Source organism: Molossus molossus, unplaced genomic scaffold (genome assembly GCF_014108415.1).
Source record: "Molossus molossus isolate mMolMol1 unplaced genomic scaffold, mMolMol1.p scaffold_m16_p_3, whole genome shotgun sequence".
Classification (NCBI taxonomy): Eukaryota; Metazoa; Chordata; class Mammalia; order Chiroptera; family Molossidae; genus Molossus; species Molossus molossus.
In genome coordinates, this window is record NW_023425366.1 from 60,510,714 (window position 1) to 60,533,476 (window position 22,763).

Below are 22,763 nucleotides of genomic sequence, written 5' to 3' on the forward strand. Positions count from 1 at the left end.
ATGCTTAGTCTACAGATCTAGTGAGGACGGGAATGGAACACTCTTCAAATCTTATTTTTGCCATGTGGAAATGGAATTAGACTTGCTGTGTACTATGTAATTCAGAAAAGTAAATCAAGGATGTACAAGTCAAAATAGGAGCAGTTAGCTAAACAATTAGAAGTAGGTTTAGCTGTAAATAACATAAAACCCAAAATATAACCTACCTTAGAGAAGAGAGAATTTTGTTTCTCTCAAGTAAACAATATCTGGAAACAAGCAGCTGAGGCTTTTTGGAAGATTCCACAATCAGACACCCAGGCTCTTCGTATCTTCAACACGTGCCTATCTCATGATTCAAGATAATTACTCAAGTCTGAGCCCCCCTGTCTACATTCCAGTTAGCAGGAAAAATATAAAAGGGGTTGAGAAAAGCATTATACCCCCTCTATTTAAAAACATACCCTGGAATGTATGTGTAAGTCCTGTTTATATTCCATTAGCTAGAACTAAGTATGATGGCTATATTCAACTGCAAAGGAGACTAGAAAATATACCTTTAATCTAGGTAGCCATGCATTAGGCTAATAATCAGACTTCTACCAGCTGGTCTCTACCACATGAATGCCAAATCAATATAAGAAAACGTTTCCCAACTGATAAATAGCTCAATAATGGCAGAGTTTCTGAGGAAGTTGAAAGTTTCCTGTTGTTAGAGCTATTCTCAGCAAAAGTTCAATGGTCATTTGCCAGATCAGCTTCTCTATAGATTTGGGCTAAGTCACTTCCAAGGGTCTAGTAAACCATAAGACATTAAATTACAGATAAAACAGGACTACAAACCACTGAATTAACCACTGGACTTATAGTCATTCTACAGCCTAGATTTTACAAATATTTACACATCAACAATCATGCTAAGTCATTTTAGTCTTCCCCCTTGCCTTAGTTTGCTATGGCTGCCATAATAACATAGACTCGGTGGCGTAAACAAAATTGATTTGCCCACAGTTCTGGAAGCTGAATGTCCAAGTCTGCTTTCTCATGTCTCTCTCCTTGGCTTACAGACTCTCACCTTCTCACTTTGAACTCACATGGGCTTTCCTCTGTGCATATGCATCCCTGCTACCTCTTCCTTGACTCAGAAGGACACCAATCATAATGTATTAGGGCTCTATTCTTAGGACCTCATTTAACCTTAATTATCTCTTTAAAGGCCCCATCTCTAAATAAAGTCACATTCTAAGATACTAGGGGCTATGGCTTCAACATGTGAATTTGTCATGAACACAATTTAATTTATACACTCTTTCTTCTTCTCCCACCTGCTCTGTTGTCAAAAAGTCAATGGACACTAACATAGGTAGCAGAAAGTAAAAGTGAGATAAAAAAAAGTTTTGTAATTTTAATGATTGATCAACAGCTAGCTGTATTAATATTGATTGTATAACAAAACAAGAGGCATTCCCAAAAAGTAGTGGTATTGTTTGGGAAGCAGTAGGGGACAGATGTTTTCTAAATCCAAGTATACAATATTTTTCTCCAAGTATGTGTGTGTGTGTGTGTGTGTGTGTGTGTGTGTGTGTGTGTATCAATTTATAAACACCTAACATCAGAGCCTGACCACTATGCCTAGTTTAGGAGAATAATTAGAAAATGTATTAATTATCTTCATCACATATTTTGTTCAAAAAACTAAATTTTCATTTAGCTTAGCAATTTAATATAAATGTAACATAATGACACATGGGAGTTTTTTTTACTTCAAAAACACACTTGAATTTCACAACTCTGTCCTTTGCAACAGGGAGCCAAGCTTAGCCACTCAATTTCTGTGTAAACTTTCCTAATTAGGACAAATATTGCCATCATTTATGTATCTCATGAATCCTTCAACAAATATTTATTGACTGATGATCATGTGCCAGAAACTGTGGGTACAACAGTAAATGAGACCTTCAGAGTTTCATATATTCCTTGCTCTCAGAAAGCTGATAATCTAGAGAGATGTGTAGACAAGTAGACAAGCAATTGCCACCCTGAGTGACAAGGGCTCCTGGGGCCTGCAGTGCCACTTCCCTGGATCTCAGAGGCCAGGGAATGATTCTTGACTGAGCAATGGTTAGCCAGGCGAGGGAAGTGGGGTGAAGGTCACAACCAGCTGCTGTTTCTACATTCCCTTTATGCCCAACTTGTTTTTATTTTGAAAATGTTCAAAGCTAAAATTCTATTTAAAAACATATAATAAATATTTTAATTTTTTACCTAAGTGTACTAATGGTTATCAGTTTGCCACTTTTGCTTGGTCTATCTCTCTCCATACAAGTGTGTGCCCAAACACACACACACACTTTAAAATGTGAAAATCGGTTACCTGTATCAAGAACCATCTTGAAAATAAGTTGAAAATATCATAATATCTTACCACTAAGTACTTCAACACTCCTATAAAATGTATCGTAACCAAGACATTTAAAATTAAATCATAATTACTCATACAACTCAACAAAAGACAAACATCCAATTTTAAAAATGGGCAGAGGACACATCTTCAAATAGGACATAAAAATGGCCAAGAGACATATGAAAAAATGCTCAACGTCACTAATCATCAGAGAGATGCAAATTAAACTGACTATAAGGTATCACCTCATACGTGCCAAAATGGCCGCCATCAACAAATCATCAAACAACAAGTGCTGGTGAGGGTGTGGACAAAAGGGGACTCTAGTACACTGCTGGTGGGAATGCAGACTGGTGTAGCTGCTATGGAAAACACTATGGTGTTACCTCAAAAAATTAAAAATGTAACTGCCATTTGACACAGTGATTCCACTTCTTGGCATATATCCTAAGAAGCCTGAAACACCAATCAGAAAGAATATGTGTTACCCCTATGTTCATAGCAGCACTATTTATAATTGCTAAGATCTAGAAACAGCCCAAGTGCCTATCAGTGGACGAGTGGATAAAAAGCTGTGGTACATATACACAATGGAGTACTATGAAACTGTTAAAAAAAAAAAATCTCTTACCCATTGAGACGACATGGAGGGACCTGGAGAGTATTGTGAAAAGTAAAATAAGCCAGTCAGAGAAAGGCAAGTATCTCATGATCTCACTTATTTGTGGAATATAATGAACAAAATAAGCTGAGGAACAAAACAGATCCAGAGACATGGAAGCAGGGAGCAAACTGACAAACCTCAAAGGAAAGAGGGGAGGGGGACAAGACAAACCAAAGAACTTATATGCATGTATGCATAACCAATGGACACAGACAACAGTGCAGTGAAGGGGGGAGGGTGCTGGGGGTGGGAGCGAGGAGAAGGGTGTCAGTGGAGGAAAAAAGGAGGGTCAGCTATAATACTTTCAACAATAAAGATAAATTTTTAAAAAGAATAAAAATAAAAACGAATAAGCCATCAAAATAAATAAACTTTTTTGTTGAGGAATTTTAGAGTTGAAATAGTCTTTAGCAATCTTGTTGCCCACTTCATCGTGGTAGATCACAGACAGGTTACAGACACTTGGCAAATTTTAATCTTATGTATGCTTATCTGTGTGTGGTGTGGATATATGTGCTAAACACTCAAATGTGTAAAAAATTGAGGATGGTTTGCTTGCTTTGGCAGCATATATACTAAAATTGGAACAATACAGAGAAAATTAGCATGGCCTCTATGCAAAAAAATATAAATTAAATTAAATCAACAGTGTCATCTAATATAGAGCCCATATTTAAATATATGCAATTATATTCAAAATGTCATTTAGAGCTGGTTTTTTCTCTCCCTTCTGTCTAGAATTCCACCAAACTTCATCCTAGCAGCCTGTCAGTGAGCTGGCTGGAAGCAAGGCCAATCCCTCTCTTCATAAAGAAAGACCATACCCCAACTTCACTTCCCAAATCTCCAGATGTAGAAATCTGGCATTTCTCATCGCTCCTAACCACTGCCAGCACCGATGCTCAAACTCCTTGGCATCTGAGCCAAAAATACTTACCTCCCAATCCCCTGATCACCACTCCATGAGCCGTGCTCACATTCCTCATAAGAAGTAATAACCTGTGAAAGGCAGGGCACAAACAGAATTATATCAACTGTGCCTGGCACAAACACACCCTCCACAGGATGCAAGAATCTCAAGGAACTATGTATTTGATGATCCAGGGTCCAGGCATTCCCCAGGGCTAATATTGAGCTAATATTGCCCAAGTGACTGGGCAATATTAACCCAGTGACTTCTGCATAAAACACCACCATAAGACACTTTAAACAATTGCAGAGGGTTTTCCTATTCATCTTTGTATTGAGCCTAGTGCAGAGCCTAAAATACAGGGGATCCTCACTAGATGTTTGCTGAATGAGCAAATTACAAATGAAAGCATATCTGTTTTTCATCTTCCAAATGACTCTACAAAGTGTTGCCTGCCAATAACAACAATGTGCTTTCATAGGTATTTATGAATTTGCATCATATTACAAACATGCAGCTTTGACACCAGTGAAATTCCTCCATCCCAGCTTGCAGGGAATAAAATGCCAGTGTGTTCTCACTGCCTCCCTGCATATGCTGGTAGTAAAATATTCACGACTTAGAGAATTATGCAGTGTGTTTTCAACAGCAGCTTTTGAAAGCCACTTTTTCCATTAAAACTGTCAGTTTGGTAATACAGCCATGATTTCAAAGCAAAGGAGCATTATGGCACAAATCAAAGATAGATTACATATTTTATGTTTACATATTCTAGAACCTTCATGATGTAAAGTTGTTGGATTTTTTTTTTTTTTAGACTTTATGTAAGTCTCATCCATTTTGGAATCGGAATGCATCACCTTTATTATGAACCAAATAAAACCAGTGTATAATATATGTAGTAATCCTAGGTATTATACCTTTGCTGTTCACTAGCAACTGCAAGGGGAAAGAGTGGCAATGAGAACTGCAAAAGGCATTCCCTGTCACTTTAATTTTTAGTTAATGAACCCTTGTATGTCTTCTATTTTCCTTATATCCTCACAGATATGCAGCTATCCCCCAAATGTCTATGATTTCAACTAACTGCTGGTCAGATAACAAAGCTAACAAAGAAATTTATAACCAATGACCTTAAAAGTGAGAGAAAGCTCTGATGATATTTTTTATTAGGAGAAAATATATTAATATTTCTGACAATTAGTTGCAAGAGAAAACTATTACTGGGTTTGTTCTGCGAAGAAAAATTGCTTGGCAGTAAGACAGCTTGTATTTTAATTACAGCTTGCAATGCATACGTGGGCATGCTCAGTTTGCAGGAAGAAAAGAAAAGAAACTAAATCTCTTAATAGTATTTGTCCATAAGTGGTGAGATTCTTCAACAACAAGAAAGTGACAAGATGATAGCCCATTTAAATACTGTTAGGTAATGCCTCGGAGATTTCTCTTTAGCAATATGGTGGCAAACAAGGGCTGTATAAATTAAACTAATATTGGAACAGACTTGTAGTCTTAGATTCAGATTTGATGAGAACTATTTTATTTAAGCATCTCTCTGGTCACCAAGACCCCATGAGGGGAAAAAAATTAACTAAAAAATAAAAGCAATGTGAAATCAAGATTAAGAACATGGGCTCTGAAACAAAACAGTGATTGCTAGATGGGAGGGGAGTTGTGGGGATAGATGAAAAGGGGAAGGAATTAAGATGTACAAATTGCCAGATATAAAAACAGTTATGGGAATGTAAAGTACAGCATAGGGATTATAGTCAATAATATTATAACAATTATGTATGGTGTCAGATGGGTAACTAGAATTATTGGGGTGATTCCCTCATAAGATATAAATATCTAAACACTATGTTGTACATCTGAAACTGACATAATATTGTATGCCAACTGTAATTTTTTTTTAAATTTTAATTGGGGAAAAAAAACCAATGTGGGCTCTGAAACAGCCTGAGCTTATACCCTGGATCTGTCGTTTACCAGCTTCTTTAAAAGCCACTGAGGTCCTCTGTGCCTTGCTTTCCTGATCTCAAAGTACAAGCAGTACTTTGACTAACCTGATGCCATTCCTAACACCTTTGTCCTTTACCCACACAAGGTGAGAGACAACACCTTGCTCACCCAGACTGCCGTACAGAACGTGGGGTCATTCTGGCTAGTGAGATATAATGAATAGTCTGGTGGAAGTTACTGATGAAGCAGCATTTGCTTTTCTGTAAAAGGGTCGTAGTAGTTGGCTCTACCCATTCTTCTATCGTCTTGCTTTGAACAGAGATGGCTTAAATTGCACCAACCATTTTGCAGCTTGAAGGAAAGGTATGGAGAATCCCAGAGACAATGGTCCTGACATCACTGAGCACCAGAAAAATCACCCATAACTGCTGACCACCAAACTTCTATTTACACCCAATAAATAAACACCCATTTAAACTTATTATAAGTTGAGCTCTCAGTTACTTGCAGTTATAAGCATTTCTAACTGATGCAATGGGATTAGTCACATAGTGCTTATTCCATGGAGTTGTTTGTAGAGATTAAATAATTCACATAAAGCACTTAGCACAAGGCCAGCACATAGGGATAACTGAGTAAACTGTTATTGGCTAGTAGTGGTACTACTAGCAGTAATAATAGTAGTAGTATCATTACATCATCATCATCATTAGTAGTAGTAGTAGTATATTTTAAAACTGGGTAGGAAAAAGAATATACCTCCAACATGGTACCCCTAAAAATACTGCCTTTGTAGTCATGAGCCTGGGGTAGAAGATACTCAAGGATTCAAACACCCCTCAGTTTAATTGGCCTGGAAGAGAATCTAGAACCCTGAAAGAATTAATGTGATTGTGAAAGGGGCATTGTCTATGATCATGGGTTACCTCGGCCATTGAGGAACCTGGGCCAGCACTAAAATTCATTGTAAAAGAAACAAAATGAAGCTAGAGCAGAGCATATGAAATTTGGAGTTATAAGAAATTTAGCTTATACAAAATGTAAAGTCAAAGATTATGGCCCTGGCCGGTTTGGCTCAGCGGTTAGAGCGTCAGCCTGCGGTCCGGAGAGACCCGGGTTCGGTTCCCGCTAAGGGCACGTACTTCGGTTGCAGTTTGTCCCCGGCCCTGGTTGGTCGTGCGGGTGGCAGCCACTCGATGTGTCCCTTCACGTCGATGTTTCTCTCTCTCTCTCTCCCTTCCTCTCTCTCCCTCCCACTCTATCTGTACAAAAAATGGAAAAATATCCTCGGGTGAGGATAAAAAAAAAAAAAAAAAAAAGATTATGAAAGCAAAATACATATATTAAGAACAAGGCTAATTCAGGGTAGTCATATATCAAGCAAGAAATGACATAATTTATTATTTTATTTTTAAAAACTGTATTTTAGGAAATTACTTGTTAAGAATTTCTAATTAAAAGAAGTTTATTTTCCTCTCACCTTATCATTAAAAGAAGATAAGCATTTGATTCTCCACACCCACAAATGTAATTTATACTAACCATCAAAAGTATGCTGCCTGCCCTGGCCAGTTTTCCCAGTGGTTAGAGCCTCAGCCCATGTACTGAGGGCAACAGGTTCGATTCCCTATCAAGGGCAGGTACCTGGGTTGCAGGTTCGATTCCAGGCCTGGTCAGGGTCGTGTGGGAGGCAACCAATTGATGTATCTCTCTCACATTGATGTTTCTTTTTCTCTCACCCTCCTTCCCTTCCACTCTATCTCAAAAAAAAAAAAAAAATCAATGGAAAAATATCCTCGAGTGAGGATTAACAACAACAAAAAACTGCCAGTTTCACCTTGGCAAAGACAGCACAAACCTGTTCCTAAGAATCACCAAATAATCAAAAGGTACACTCTAGGATATAAAATAAAATTTAAAAATTGTAATTAAAAAGTCATCAAAATGTAGCATTTTGTTTCACAGCAGTGAGTCCATTTCTGAATGACAGAGACCCTGGTGCTCTGATAGTCTTCACCACAAGCATTTACAAGACTACGCGTTGGTCCTTGCTATCACTGCAGACAGAGGAGCTAGAGGTAACAGCAGCCAAGTAGCAGAGGGGGAAGAAGGGCTCACAAAAACCTGCCCTGGCTCTGCCCACAGTCACAGAGACGGCTTCCATTTCCAACGCCCTGCACTGGTCTTTGTCCCTGACTGGCAGGATACCAGATATAGATTTATTCCAAACGCTTACAATCACTCAAGTTAATAATGTGCAGTGTGAAATAAACAATATTAGGTAATTCCCCAATATCCAGTTGGCCTTTCTGAAGCAGAATAGATCTATTTCCCATCTTCTGGGTAAACAGTGTACAATTCAAGGCTCTGTGCCACACTGGCCCATTAGACAGAGCTCTCCCAGTCTGCTGGCAGCACAACTGTAACGAACACAGTGCCCCTTTCTCCTTCCTTCTTATTCATAGTGGTGTAAGGATGAATTGTTAGCTTTAACTTCGAGCTTCCTGGCATTGGTCCATTTGTATCACCACCCTGGTGTTATTTAAACACAGTGCGCTTCATATTTATGAGCTTACAAAATTTCTGGTCTCCTGCTTCTTCCATTCTTAAGAACCATCAAGGGAAAAGGGTGTGACCATAAAAGCTAGTGTGTAACAAACCTCATTCAAATGCAGGCAGTGTATTGGGAATCTTAATTCTATTAGAGCATGGACAATGAATGTATTTGTGTTAGTTACTTTCCCACTTTGAGGTTAAACAAACCAGTGAATGCGACTCCGGGTGGCAGCAGAATGAGATACTGCATTGGATGACGCAGGCAGACAAACGCCAGGGAGCATTTTTAAAAACAACAAGTCTTTTTCCTGCCTTCCCATGACTTTTCAGCAGTTTGGATTCTGTAAATGGAAATGAATAGCTCCAGTCCTCCAATATCTTCATTCAGCAGTTTGTTTCTGAGGGTCATGTGATGCATTTATCTCTATGGCTGCTTCTAAGAAAATGTACCCCCATTCAAAAAGAGTCTGAATTAACTAGAGTAAATGTGTCCTGTCTACTCTTAAATTGATATTCTTTCCTGAATCAAGTTCTACTTTGCAATAATTGCCAGACTGAATGACTTGCTGCAAACCTCCTAGTAATACCACCGCAGGACTTGTTTCCTACCAATGTGAGTAACTGAATAGAGTTGTGTTTAAACCACCACCACACACACATGCATGCACACACACCACACTCTTCGTGATGGTGTAGGCTTCAAAGCAGGTCCACTTTCCTTGCTGCACCCATAAGCCATTAATGAGCATCACTTATATGGGGTGGGAGCTCAAGGCTGCCACAAGCTGTTTCTACCTACCACCTGCCCAAAACTCACTTCACACCCATTTACTGAATATGCCCAAATCTAGCATTATTTGTAAGTAAAACTGAAGTACTATGGCCTCAACTTGTTTTTCTGAAGACTGATCTCTTCAGGTAAAGGAACTGGTATAGGATATGGGCACTAGAAATGTGGGTAGCATTCTCTTACCACACTTTCTCTCTATTATAGTACCCTGCATTGTGGGCCTGAAGCTGTGTTGACCACAGCTTTAATAAATATAAGAAAAGCAATAAGAATGAACCCTTCCAAGCCAGGCAGGTTTTGACTGATCAGACTAAAAACAGACAAGAGTAATATGATAAAGAAGTTGAACATTATGACATGGTATAATAAGACCCAGGGTTTTCACAGGCCCTCAATTCCAGTAGGGCTCGCTATGAAATAGTCTACCCCTTGCTTCAAGAAACCTCCCATCCATACAAAGGAAACTCATTCTATTCTTTAAATCTCAGTAGATAAGGAGAATATAATACAAATAATTCTGGTTACCTGCACTGTTTCTAATTTGTAATAAAATTTACCATAATTTTTTCTAAGAATCTTGGCCTTCACTGGATCTCACATAATTGGCATTCAACAAATATTTATGGTATTGTTGATGTTTAAAAAAGTTAAGTAGTTATCAAAATTAATAAAGTATGCTTTCCAAGGAAAGAAAAATTAACTATTTAGGTATTGCCAGGGTTCAAGTAAAATCTTTATACTTCAAGTTTGCTAATCACTTACAATATCATAAAGGCATAGAGAAAATGCCAATTGATATTGATCTACAGGTGATCCCATGAGAATTCTGCCACTTATTTTTATCAATAAAGACTTAGAAAAGACCCTGAATAGGCAAAGCAATATTGAAAAAGAGGAACAAAGTTAGAGGTCACAGTACCTGATATCCAAATACACCACAAGTCTATAGTATTCAAAACAGCATGGTACTGGCATAAAAACAGACACACAGAATAAACATCTCAGAAATAAACCCACTCTTTTATGGTGAACTAATCTATTACAAAGGGGGCAAGGATATACAATGGAGTAAAGGCAGTCTCTTCAGTAAATAGTATTGGGAAAACTGGGAAGATACATGCATAAAAATGAAACTAGACAACACTCTTATACCATAAGTAAGAATAAACTCAAAATAAATTAGACTTAAATGAAAGATCTGAAACTATAAAATTTCTATAAGAAATCATAGACAGTAAACTCTGAGATTGCTCTTAGCTATAGTGTTTATAAATGTCTTCTCAGGCAAAGGAAACAAACAAACAACAACAAAAAAAAAACAAATGGGACCATATCAAACTTACAAAAGTTTTTGTACAGCAAAGGAAACCATCAGCAAAACAAAAAGGAAGAAAATATTCACTAACAATACATCCAATAAGGGGTAATACACAAAATATAAGGAACTCATACAACACAAACACACACACACAATCCAATTAAAAAATGGGCAGAGGACCTGAATATACATACTAAAAGATGATCAACATCCCTAATCATCAGGGAAATCCAAATAAAAACCATAATGAAATATCACCTCACATCTGTCAGAAGGGCTGTCATCAATAAATCTACAAACAACAAGTGTTGGCTAGAATGCAGAGGAAAGGGAATCCTTGTGCCCTGTTAGTGGGATTGTAAATTGGTACAGCCACCTTGGAAAACAGTACTGAGATCCCTCAAAAAATTAAAAATAGAAATATTATATGACCCTAAAAATTTCACTTCTGGGTTTTTATCCAAAGAAATACAAAATACTAATTTAAAAAGATATATGCATTTCTATGTTTATTACAACATTATTTATAATAGCCAAGATATGGAAGCAACCTAAGTGTTCATTAATAGATGACTGGATAAAGAAGATGTAGTACATATATAGAGTTGAATATTACTCAGCCATAGAAAAGGATGAAATCATAACATTGGCAACAACATAGAAAGACCTAGAGGATATTATGTTAAGTGAAATAAGTCAGAGAAAGACAAATACCACATGACTTTACTTATATGTGAAATCTAAAAAACAAAATATATAAACAAAACAGAAAAACAAACTCATAGATACAGAAAACAAGTTGATGATTGCCAGATGGACTAGGGTTGGAGGAATGGGTGAAAAAAGAAAAAGTGATTAAGAAATACAAATTGACAGTTATAAAAATAGTCCCGGGGATATAAAGTACAGCCCAGGAAATATAGTCAATAATATTGTAATAACTATGTATGGTGTGAGATGTATACTGGACTCATCAGGGTGATCACTTAAGGTATATACATATCTAATCACTATGTTGTATACCTAAAACTAACATGATATTGTATTTCAATTTGTAATTGAAATAGTAATTTAGAATTAAATTTAAAAAAATTTTAAAGACAGAAAAATGCACCCCTTTTTTTCAGTGGACCTAAGAAAAACAAATATAAAACCCTTGGTTTTGTTTTAGACCTCAGGGTTCCTAGCATTTTCTAATTTTTTCAGTTTCTAACAGCTATGGCTATAGAATGTTTGCTAACAGATTTCTAAAAATACAGTATGGTGAGCTAGCTGGAAATTTGAAATTACAGAGAGATTCAGGCTTTAAAATGAGCTAGGAGGTCCCTGATGATTAAGATTTAGTTAAAGTTTGTCATTGGATCCAGTCAGTTTTCTAAAATAGAAATATATTTATATTTAGAATTATAAATATTTAGAAATATATTTATATGTAGAAATATAAAATAACCTAAGTTGACAGAATACTTCTTGAGTGAACAAAGACCAGATCAACAGAAGCAAGTGAACAAGAGCTGTGTCACTCTTACTTCTATCATATCTTTCTCTAAAATACGCAGTTAATTTATACAGGAAACTGCGTCACTTAATGGTAGTAGAGAACCCTCCCAGGAATTTAGGGTTAAAATACCTGAGTCCAGTTACCGTTGGCTACAAACTTTTCCAGAAATGCTAAAAAATATAAAGTCATATTTGTAGAATGGTGGAAAGTATACAAAAATATTTAAATCAGGTTTAAACTAAAGCAGTTTATCTTCATTTTATAAAACCCAAGAAGCATTAAATATTTTCCTACATTTCTTCTACCTCCCACCTCAAAGAGGTCTCTTCTTCCAATCAAAATATCATATATTGTTCTTCTATTGGCTATCTTCTAGCTGCCACTTTTATCAAAATCTGGAGCCTATGTTACAATTCTCCTGTGAGTGAAGAAAAGTCAGATGCAAATACATTCTACATCCTTGTTGCAGTTAGACAAATAAATTTAAATTTTAATGTCCCTGGGTCTGGGAGTGTGTTTAGGCATCTCTTTTCATGATATGTAACATTAAAGCATGCACATTTGAGGACCTAATAACTTTTCATTGTGATAGAAGTCCTGAACAATAAAATCTTCTTACATAGAAAACAGGCAAAGCATGAACAGTGGCTATTGCAGTTTGTCTTTTCAACCAAGTCAACCAACAAAGGAAGGCCTATACTCATCAAAGTGAGAAAGTATTTTGGCCCCAATTCCTATTTTGCCCTTGACCTCAAATGTGACTGACAAGTGGGGTAGTGATTTGGGAATTTGAGCAGACACCTGTCCACTGAGGAATGGACTGGAGCCAACAGCTCATTACACAGAAAACTACTAAACAGCCATTGTAGAGCAACGACTTTTCATCACCTGGGTCAGATACAAACCAATAACCTAGAGGTGAAAGGCTGTCCATCAAATTCCAGTTCCCACTTCCCAGGTCCATTCAATTTTGTCTATTCAATTTTAAGGACTCTCCTCTATAGGTTTCTGCAAAAGAGGCCATGTGACTCAATAGAGTTCAGACTGTTATTATTTATGGGATGAACTGAAAGGATTATAGAGTCTATCACAATTAAGTTCTCCCCTAATGAATCTGCAGGCTTTAAATAATCTTCTCAAAGTGCACATCACTTTTCTTTTCTCCTTAGACGCTCTTGAGAGAAGGCACACTGGGTGATTTCAATGGTAGATACTCTTAGCCCTGAAGTGGATTTGACATGTAGACGAGGCTGTTAAGCTCAAGACTGAAGTCCACACTAGTTGCAGTGTTCCTGATGTGTGAGCACGTATTTATAAATTAGCAGCCCAAGTATTTAATTTTCATGCAAGTACTTATGTGTTTACTAAAGATTAGCATTTTAATGAGTCTATATATTTTTTCCTCAGACAATCGGCACAATAGTACTTGTGCATACCTGACTAAGAGGATGTAATGAAAAAAAAAAAAAAGAGAGAGAGAGAGTCACACAGTTTTATTCAAAAGTCCTAATTAGCTAGTCATTCCTGTAGTATGAAAGAAAATGAAATGAAGTATAAGTAACCACTGAGACTTTGTATGGTTGGTTTAGTTTGAGGTTTTGTTTCATATTTTACTTAATTTATTGGTTATTTTTGGTAGTTATTTTCTTCTCAATTGTAGCTCTCTATAAAGACTACAGCAAAAGTTTTTTCTCTCAGGTCTCTTTGTATTGTGAATTTAGGTCATGCTTGGAATATTAAACATTTTGTCTCCTCCATTTTGAGTTCTCATAGTGAAACATTATGAAGTGACTTTAAGTTAGCTAATTTCTAAAAGACATCAAAAGGAAATGATTGCAATACCTCAGCTCTGTTTAAAGGTTTTCTGCTGCAGTTGGTGAAATCTTTATTGTAAGATATTTTAATGAAGACCCTTAAAAATGTAAAAGTTACTAAAGCCATGACACCAGAATCCTAAAACAGAGGGGCTTCACCTGAGAAGCGCCTGTAGAAATGCCTACATTGATGGTCATTGCAACAAATTTAGTCACTTAGGATACCACCTAAGGCCATTTCACACCCAAATGCCGCAATTCAAAGGTCAGATGTAGTCATCCTGGTGTTCCAGCAAATAAAAACACACTGTGAGTTCATTTTCTCCCGTTACTAGGTCATTAAAATAGAAAGCTTCTTAAAATTTTCTCTACTTTTCTGTTTCTTTCCAGGTCCAACTCTTTTCTTCTATTCCCTACTAATAGTTTTTTGGTTTATTTTTCATTTTGTTTAATAATATTTCCTACTTTAATACATAGTTTTATTCTGATATTACTCCCCCATGTGAGATTTATACTTGTTTTGTGAAATTTTTCTTGCAAATGTTTAAAAATAACATACTTGGGAATTATGCTCACAAATAATTTGTTTCAGATGGTCTAGAAGTCATGCATTGATCACCAGTGCATAGAAAAAGTTTGAGATTTTAAAGAATGTATATATAAGTCCATAAAATATAATTGTAGGGCTGCATTATCTTTTTCCATGTAATGGTAAATTTGGGGAAAAAAAAAAAAAGAAAGGTGATTTTTAAAATTAATACTACAGAGATGAGCATAGTAGCAGCCTATGATGTAAACATCATAGAGACTTTTAAAAATGTATAATAGAGCCCTGGCCAGTTTGGCTCAGTGATTAGAGCATCGGCTAGTGGACCATCAGTCTCGGGTTCAATTTCCAGTCAAGTGCATGTACCTCAATTGCAGTTTGGCCCTGGTCGGGGTCATGCAGGAGGCAACCAGCCGATGTGCCCCTCTCACATAGATGTTTCTCTCTCTCCCTCCCTCCCACTCTATCTGAAGATAAACAGAAAACTATCCTCGGGTGAGGATTTAAATAAATAAATAAATAAATAAATAAATAAATAAATAAATAAATAAAATGTATAATAGAACTTGATCATCTTCACTGGCTTAGTTATGACTAGCTGTCACATACATATATTTTATGGTATTATATATAAATATGTAGTGTTATTATAATATGTAACATGACATCTGACAGCCATTAAATGGCTGTCTGAAGAGAAGAGGATACAGAGACAAGAGACATCCACATTTTCATGAAAAATAAAACAAAACAAACGAAAGAGCAAATGATTAAAAAGGAAATGGTTATAATTGATCTGTTTCCTTTCTTAGGATCATTCAGAAAATAAAACCTTTGGGGCCCTTCAACATTATTTTTAAAAACTTAAATCTCAACCTCATTATGAAGACCACAGATACTTTGTATAGTACAATGACACCTCACTGTTGGCACTGATGGAGGACAAGTGAAGTGTAGTATCAAAATTGTTTGTGTTGACTTCAACTCTTTCTATATAACTCCCTCTGAAATGTACTTCATACATCCTTGCTTCTCAAATTGATTATATTGGTGTAATCATCATATTATTGATGACTTGGAGTCATCATAATAAACATAATTGTTGTGCAGTAAGACTCTTATTGGCTATTAATTTCGAGCTTGTTTGCTCTGAAAGGAAATTCATACAGCTATGTTTTTATTTCTTATATTTGATACTTATTTACTTATGTTGTCTCCTTGGGCTTCCAGCTGTCCCTACTTACTATTACCAATATTCTTGTGTCCAGCAGTCATTTTAATATTTTAATTTTAAATTCTAATTGTCTAGAAAACTGATAACTAACTTTGGAATTATGTGAAGTGATGAGGAATCTCTTTATCTTTAATATGTAAAATACAGTGCAAAGATATTCTGGCATCTGTATTTGCTTTCAAAAATTTCTTTGCAGCGCTCATTAGTTTCAGTGAATGAATTAATAATCTCTGGATAAAAGAGATATTCCTGTATTCAAACCTCTGAATCTGTACAGCAACAACAGCTAGGATAGTTAATTCAATGCGCTGTCTTCTGACCACTAGATCTGGTCATTTTTAATCCCCAAAAAGTCAACCAAAGCATGATCTTTTATTTCCTGCTACATTTATAAAGTCATTGGTTAACAACAGTATTCTATCTTTTTTTAATTGAAGTAATCGGGGTCCCATTGGTTAATAAAATTATACAGGTTTCAGGTTTATAATTCTACATCATATGTATATTGTATGATTCCTACGTTAATATTAAGAAAAAATCCATCTCTTAATCTATTGCTCATGCAGTCACTTTCAAGACACTAAAGGACACTTTGGGACCTAGGCTAAGAAAACATAAAAGTACAACCAATGACTGTGTGTGCAAGCAGTCTGCACCTGCGTGTGGTATTAGAATAGCAATAGCTACAACACTTAAACATTTTGAACTGTCTCTGCAAATGAATATCAAAGTGCAAGGAATTCAAAATTAAAACTTGTGTCAGACAGCCATTCTTCACTAGGCATTATGTGCTCTGTAAAGTAGAGCATAAATTATTATTTCTCTAAGTACAAATAATTTCTCATGTAAAATGACCAAGAGCAATTCACAACAGCCTCTACAATGAAGTGCTTATCCAGGAGACAAAGAAATGTGCCAGATTTACATAAGAAACAAAATGAATACATGTTTGTTAATCCAAAAATAGCTAAGTGCCTTATATAATACCACTTCCTGGCCAGACAAATTATTTGTCATGTTTCTGACTCAGTTTCTTATTTGTGGAGTTGGGCCTACTTAGAACATGATAATGCTGATATTGTTTACTTTTCATGGCTGTTTGAGGAGTTAATGACTAATCTGAAAATGTGAATTTATCATATCAAATATATATGCAAAAGAACTTTGAAAATTTATTGAGCATTATAGTAATGATTAAAATTAGTATAAAGAAAGTTATTCATGTATAAAATATTGTTGGATGCAGAGACATGCCAGATGTAAATATTTCACTGCTTTATATCATTTCTATGCATAATATTTTAATTGTAAATTTTATAAAAGTTATTTTGCACAGAAAATATGTACTAAAAAGTAATATTGATAAAAATGTGAAATGAATCCCAGTAATGGTAGCAATAAGAATGTGAGGGCAATAAAATATTTGTGAAAGTAAACCTCTTAATCATGTCTCCAAAATCATAATGAAACGTAAAAACATAAATTCAATAATTTTAACAATTAAAAAGAAACTGCTTCCAATGAAAGGAAAAATATGGTGATAGAGGTTCTGTTTCCTCTAGGAATACGTTAATTCTTCCCATGCATATTCCATGAGAGTCTACTACATGTCCCTTGCCACTAGCTCCAGTTCATTTTTGGGACTCAAAATAGGTATCACTCCCTCAGGAAACCTTCCCTAGAGTGCTTCTCTGAGAATAGTTTGTATTTCTTCTACTACAGCATTTCTCACATCTTATGACAATTGCTTCCTTCTCTCCTCCAATAAACTCTAGATGCTCTAGAAAACTGAATTCTTATCTGCCTTTTTGCAGTGTCAAAAAAAACAACAACACATTTGCTGGATTAATAATAAATAGGCCCTGTGCTGCAAAATGGGGATAGAAAGAATAATGAATGGCCTCTAACCTCAAGGAACTCGCAGTCCAGTGAAAAGGGACCATACTCAAACAAACAATGGTAAATGGAAAGAAAGAGGATTCCCTGGGGCTAGAGAGAGTAGAATGTAAAAGAAGACTTCTGGACAAATAGACTAGGGAGAACAGAATGCCAACTAACAAGACACAGAACCATTTGGACTCTCTTCTCATAATAGAACTCTAGGAAATTTTAAGTTGAGATCATAAATGTCAAGATATTTTACAATTGAGTTACAAAAAAAACCCCTGATTTACAGAGAAATTGAAAGATGTGTTTTAGAACTACATGTCTAAACCGTGTTTCTCAAGAGCATCCTGGTAGAATGTTAATAGTTATTTAGTGAGGAAAAGTAAAAAAGAGTTCCATGGACAAATATATTTGGGAAATATTACAAGTTTACCCCAACAGGGGAATTCACAGGGCTTGTTAGATTATTATAGGCTCCAAGCAGCCCTACAGGAAAGAACCTTGCTAAACTTTGTTTAAGCCAGGTTTTCCTAACTTATTTCATCAGGAATCCCTTCTTTCTCAGCACACCACTGCCTTCTTAATGGATATGATTTGAAAACACTGATTAGACACGTTGCCTTTTTCATAAAAAATTTCATCTAAATTATTGATTTTATTAGAGCATAATAGTTCAAAAGACGCATATAGCATTAGTGAGAATCACCTCAGAAACTATAGCTAATGATAATGAGATCTAACTCAATGCTCACTTTCTCATATACTTATAAAGGAAATGTTTAACTATGGTAAACTACATATAAATTTTTATGTAGTATTATATAGTTCCCTATGTAAAAAACATTCAAGGATTTGGCATTTACCAAAGGGGACGTGGGACACGTGTCCCCAATTCCATCTTCATCTCCAATGCTGAGATAGTGCTGGCACATGCTCAGTGACTGCCTGTGAAACTGGGCAAGTCTCTCATGTTCTGCTCTCTATGAGAAATGGAAGGGCTGACCTGGAGAGGCTCCAAATACTCTGGCACCACAGTCATCCCACATTAATGCTTTAATATACACTTTCCTTTTACACAGCCAATTTTCATAATTAGAAATATGTTAATTTTTAATTTTTTTTCATTCTAATCACCCTTTTAATATTAACAAAAGTCTTTGGTGGATAAAATTGTTTAAAAAGAGATTTTGATCTTCTTAATTGATTACCTATCTCTGTATAATAAGTATGCTTCAGTGTCAATCCAAAGTGGGCTACTATTTTTACCCATGGAGGAAAATTTTTATTTCAAACTGTGGGCCAAACTACTGAACATTTTTATTTTATTAAATTTATCTTTATTGTTGAAAATACTACTGAGCATTTCTAGTTCCACTTCACTTTGGTTCTGGAAAACCTGTATTTGTTCCATTACAGTCTTTAAGAATATATTACATAATGTATTCCTAAATTAAGTTATAAATCGAACACCTAGCTGTGTTTGCACATAAAATCAGGAACATGTCTTCAGCTGATAAGAAAAATGTAAACTAGGCCTTTAAGTATAGGTTTTTCACTAGCCTAAAGATAGCATCTAGTTTCTCAGAGATTATCACTCTGTTTTTCAGAAGACACCAGAAGATGATATTAAATAACAAAAGATATGAGGGTTATAGCAATCACAAAAGCTGAGAACATAGTGAAGACTTCAGAGAGCCAAAACAAAATCTGAAGCAGAACATATCAGTCAGCAGAGAGTAATTAATTGGATGAACGAGACAGTCCTCATTATCCATTCCATCCACAGTCTATATGACAAACTCATGTTTAGACAACTTGAGGGATTCTTGAATATTTATATATTATGAGTCTCAAAGGTGAGAAAGTTTGGGCTGATGCATTTGAGACCCATAAAAGAACATTACAGTCTGTTGCATTCCTGTGAAGGCAAGGTAGGTAAGTTTCCATATGAACCTTTTTTTTTTTTTCTTTTCTTGAGAGTTTCACGCTTGGGAGAAGAAATAAAATTTTGATTCTGGTCCATAAATTCAAAGTGGTTTTTCAAGGTTTGAAAATCGTATTCTTTTTGAATTACAACTCTGCCATGCTTTGGCATTGGAAAGCATTCACGACTGCTATCAAGGTAAAATAGAAACTGATGGATTTTAAGACCAGATTTCTTTAGCTTGTAACATTTGAAGTTTGCTGGAGAGAGCTGGGATTTATTATGTGTTCATTAGTTCTAGAACTATGGGGCCATGATTGGTGCCTTTCATGTTAATGAGTCCCCTGCTTCACTTATAAGTTATGAAAGGTAAAAACAAAAACTATGTGGCTGGGCTAACCTTCACTATAACTAAAATAATCTGCATCTTACCAATGCCCTCTTCAAAAAGTAGCATTGTTTGCCCTAGCCAGTTTTGCTCAGCGATAAGAGCGTCGGCCTGCGGTCCAGAGAGACCCGGGTTCGGTTCCCACTAAGGGCGCGTACCTCGGTTGTAGTTTGTGCTGGGACCTGGTTGGTCGTGCAGGTGGCAGCCACTCGATGTGTCCCTTTCACATCGATGTGTCTCTCTCTCTCTTCCTCTTTCTCCCTCCCAATCTGAACAAAAAATGGAAAAATGTCCTTGGTGAGGATATAAATAAATAAAATAAATAAATAAATAAAAATAAAAAATAAAAAACAAGAGTTTGAATTCTTCCACACTTGTCATATTCAAAAATAATGTGATTATAAAGAAAGCCTAAAGTCCTAAATCTCAAAAAAAAAAAGAAAAGAAAAAGAAAACCTGAGCATTGACAATTATAAGATAAATGTTTTAAAGGTAAATTATAGTCTTTGTTAAAATTTGCCCTATAAGAAGATTAGTGCAAAGCTAAATCCACTCTTGTGAGAAGTATCATGTGAGAGGTAAAAATTCCAAAGGGAAGAGTCCATTAATGATTGGTCATAGCCAAGAGAGGCAGAAAAGTGCTGCAGAGTTGAGGGAAAGAACGAGTAGGAAGCAGATGCTACCATGAAGGGCATTTGCACAGGCCCCAGTAGCCTGATTCTGGGACAAAAGATTAATGGTGGTAGACATTTCTTGGTAGTTTATCTTAGAGATTTGAAAGTTGCAAATTATAAAGAAACTGAATATGATGAAAGTATTATAGTTAAAGATGAGTTACCAAGCTCTAAAAGTCATGAAGTGGATTTCAGAATCTTAGACAATTGTAGGCCGGTATTACTTCTAGTGATACACAGAAAGCCTGGCATGTATTTTTAAATAGCCCGAATCCCAAAGAAGGAGTTAGAGACTATAGAGAAAACAAGATACACACAGGTCAAATAGTTTAGTTTACAATAGGGGCGCTTGACATTCTTTGCTGTCATTTCAATCACCTGGAAAGCTTTTCATACATACTGAAACTCAATACCCCAAATGTAGATTTTGGGGCCCCAGGCATCCCTGCTTTTAAATGCTCCTAAAGTGCTACCTGTGCTGAGAATCCCCAGGGTGACCGCTGAGGGTTCTTGAATGTGATTTTAGAAATAACAAATACATGGCAAAAGTGGTTGCCCTAAATATTTAGAGTCAGAATCGAATAACTTTTATCTACATTTCTTGCATGTACTTCTCACTCGAATAACCATTCTTCCCACTATTCTCCAAATACACACATCTTTTTCATGAGTCCATCTTTCTTTATTTTTATTTTTATTAAATTTATTAGGGTGACATTGGTTAATAAGATCATCTAGATTTCAAGTGTACATTTTTATGATACATGATCTATATTTGTATTGTATGCCCATCACCCAAAGTCAAATCATTTTCTGTCACCATATATTTGGCCACCTTTACCCTTTACTATCCCCAACTCCCTTCCCTCTGGTAACCATCACACTGTTATCTGTGTCTATAGAGTCTCAGTTTTATAGCCCACAAATGAGTGAAATCATATGGTTCTTAGCTTTTTCTGACTGACTTATTTCACTTAGCATCCTTCTTTCATGTTGACTCTTCTGCTTCTAATGCATTTTACTGCTCTGCTTTCTCTTCTCCAGCTGGTGAATTATACTATCTTGAAAGATCATTTAGATCCTTTTCAGTGACAGGAGTCCTCTTTTCTTCTTTCCGTGATTCCATAGCACTTTATCAATACAAAAGCATGCCACTTCCTATTGTATTATATACAGTTCTTTGTTCAGTCCGCCATAGCCCTGAGACTAGTGACAACAGGCACAGCCTCTGCTAATGGCTGCACCTTAGGCACCCATGATTAGAGCACATGACTTTGCTTCTTCCAGCCATGGCTGATTGGATCAGGGCAAGCACCTGATCCAGACACAATCATTCTACAGGATTCAAATTCACGTCCACCAAATCCCAAACTCTGTGCAATTTGTGCTATTTCTCATTGCCAGTTTCATGTGAGTAATTAAAATATTTATAATGATGGTGGTAGATCTTTAAAAGTAGCACATTTTTTGCTATAGGAAATTTAGAAAATAAAAATAGGCTGAAATAAAATTTAGATTACCTATAATCCCATAATCTAGAGACAATTAAAGTAACTTTTGGGATATGAGACAATGAAACTGTTAACTTTTGGGATGTATAGGTATCAAGTTTGTGTGTGTGTGTGTGTGTGTGTGTAGTATACCTATAAATTTGATGTATAGGTATCAAATTTGTATATTTAAACAAAATTGTTATATAAATAATTTATATGTCTGTAAACAATTTGATATTTATATATCCTCAAAATTAATAATTTTATATACACATAAACATATATATAGAAAGTTAGTTGTATATAGTGGGAAAAGGATATTTTTTAAATTATATATTATTAACTCTCATTAGGAAATTAAGTATTCTTTTATAAAATAATTTAAAATACTATATAATTGTCTATAATTTGAGGTTATCATAATTTAATGTTGGACATTTATAGATATAATTTTTATGTGTAATCCTACAATAAATTTATAGCTCAATTTTTATATTTATTCTTAGCTATTTTATTTTTATTTTTTCTATATTGATGTTAGAGAGAGAGAGGAGGGAGAGACATCAATGAGAGAGAACACTGATTGGCTGCCTCCTGCATGCCCCTTACTGGGGATCAGGCCCACAACTTGGGCATGTGCCCTGTGAATTGAACCGTTGACCTCTTGGTGCAGGGGTCAACACTCAACCACTGAGCCACACTGGCTGGGCTATTCTTA

At 35.8% G+C, this 22,763-nt stretch overlaps 1 pseudogene; it reads left to right on the top strand.

Annotated features, from left to right (window-relative positions):
• Nucleotides 1–3,602: 3,602 nt before the first annotated feature.
• On the top strand, nucleotides 3,603–3,702 carry LOC118642997 (annotated as a pseudogene).
• Nucleotides 3,703–22,763: the final 19,061 nt, after the last annotated feature.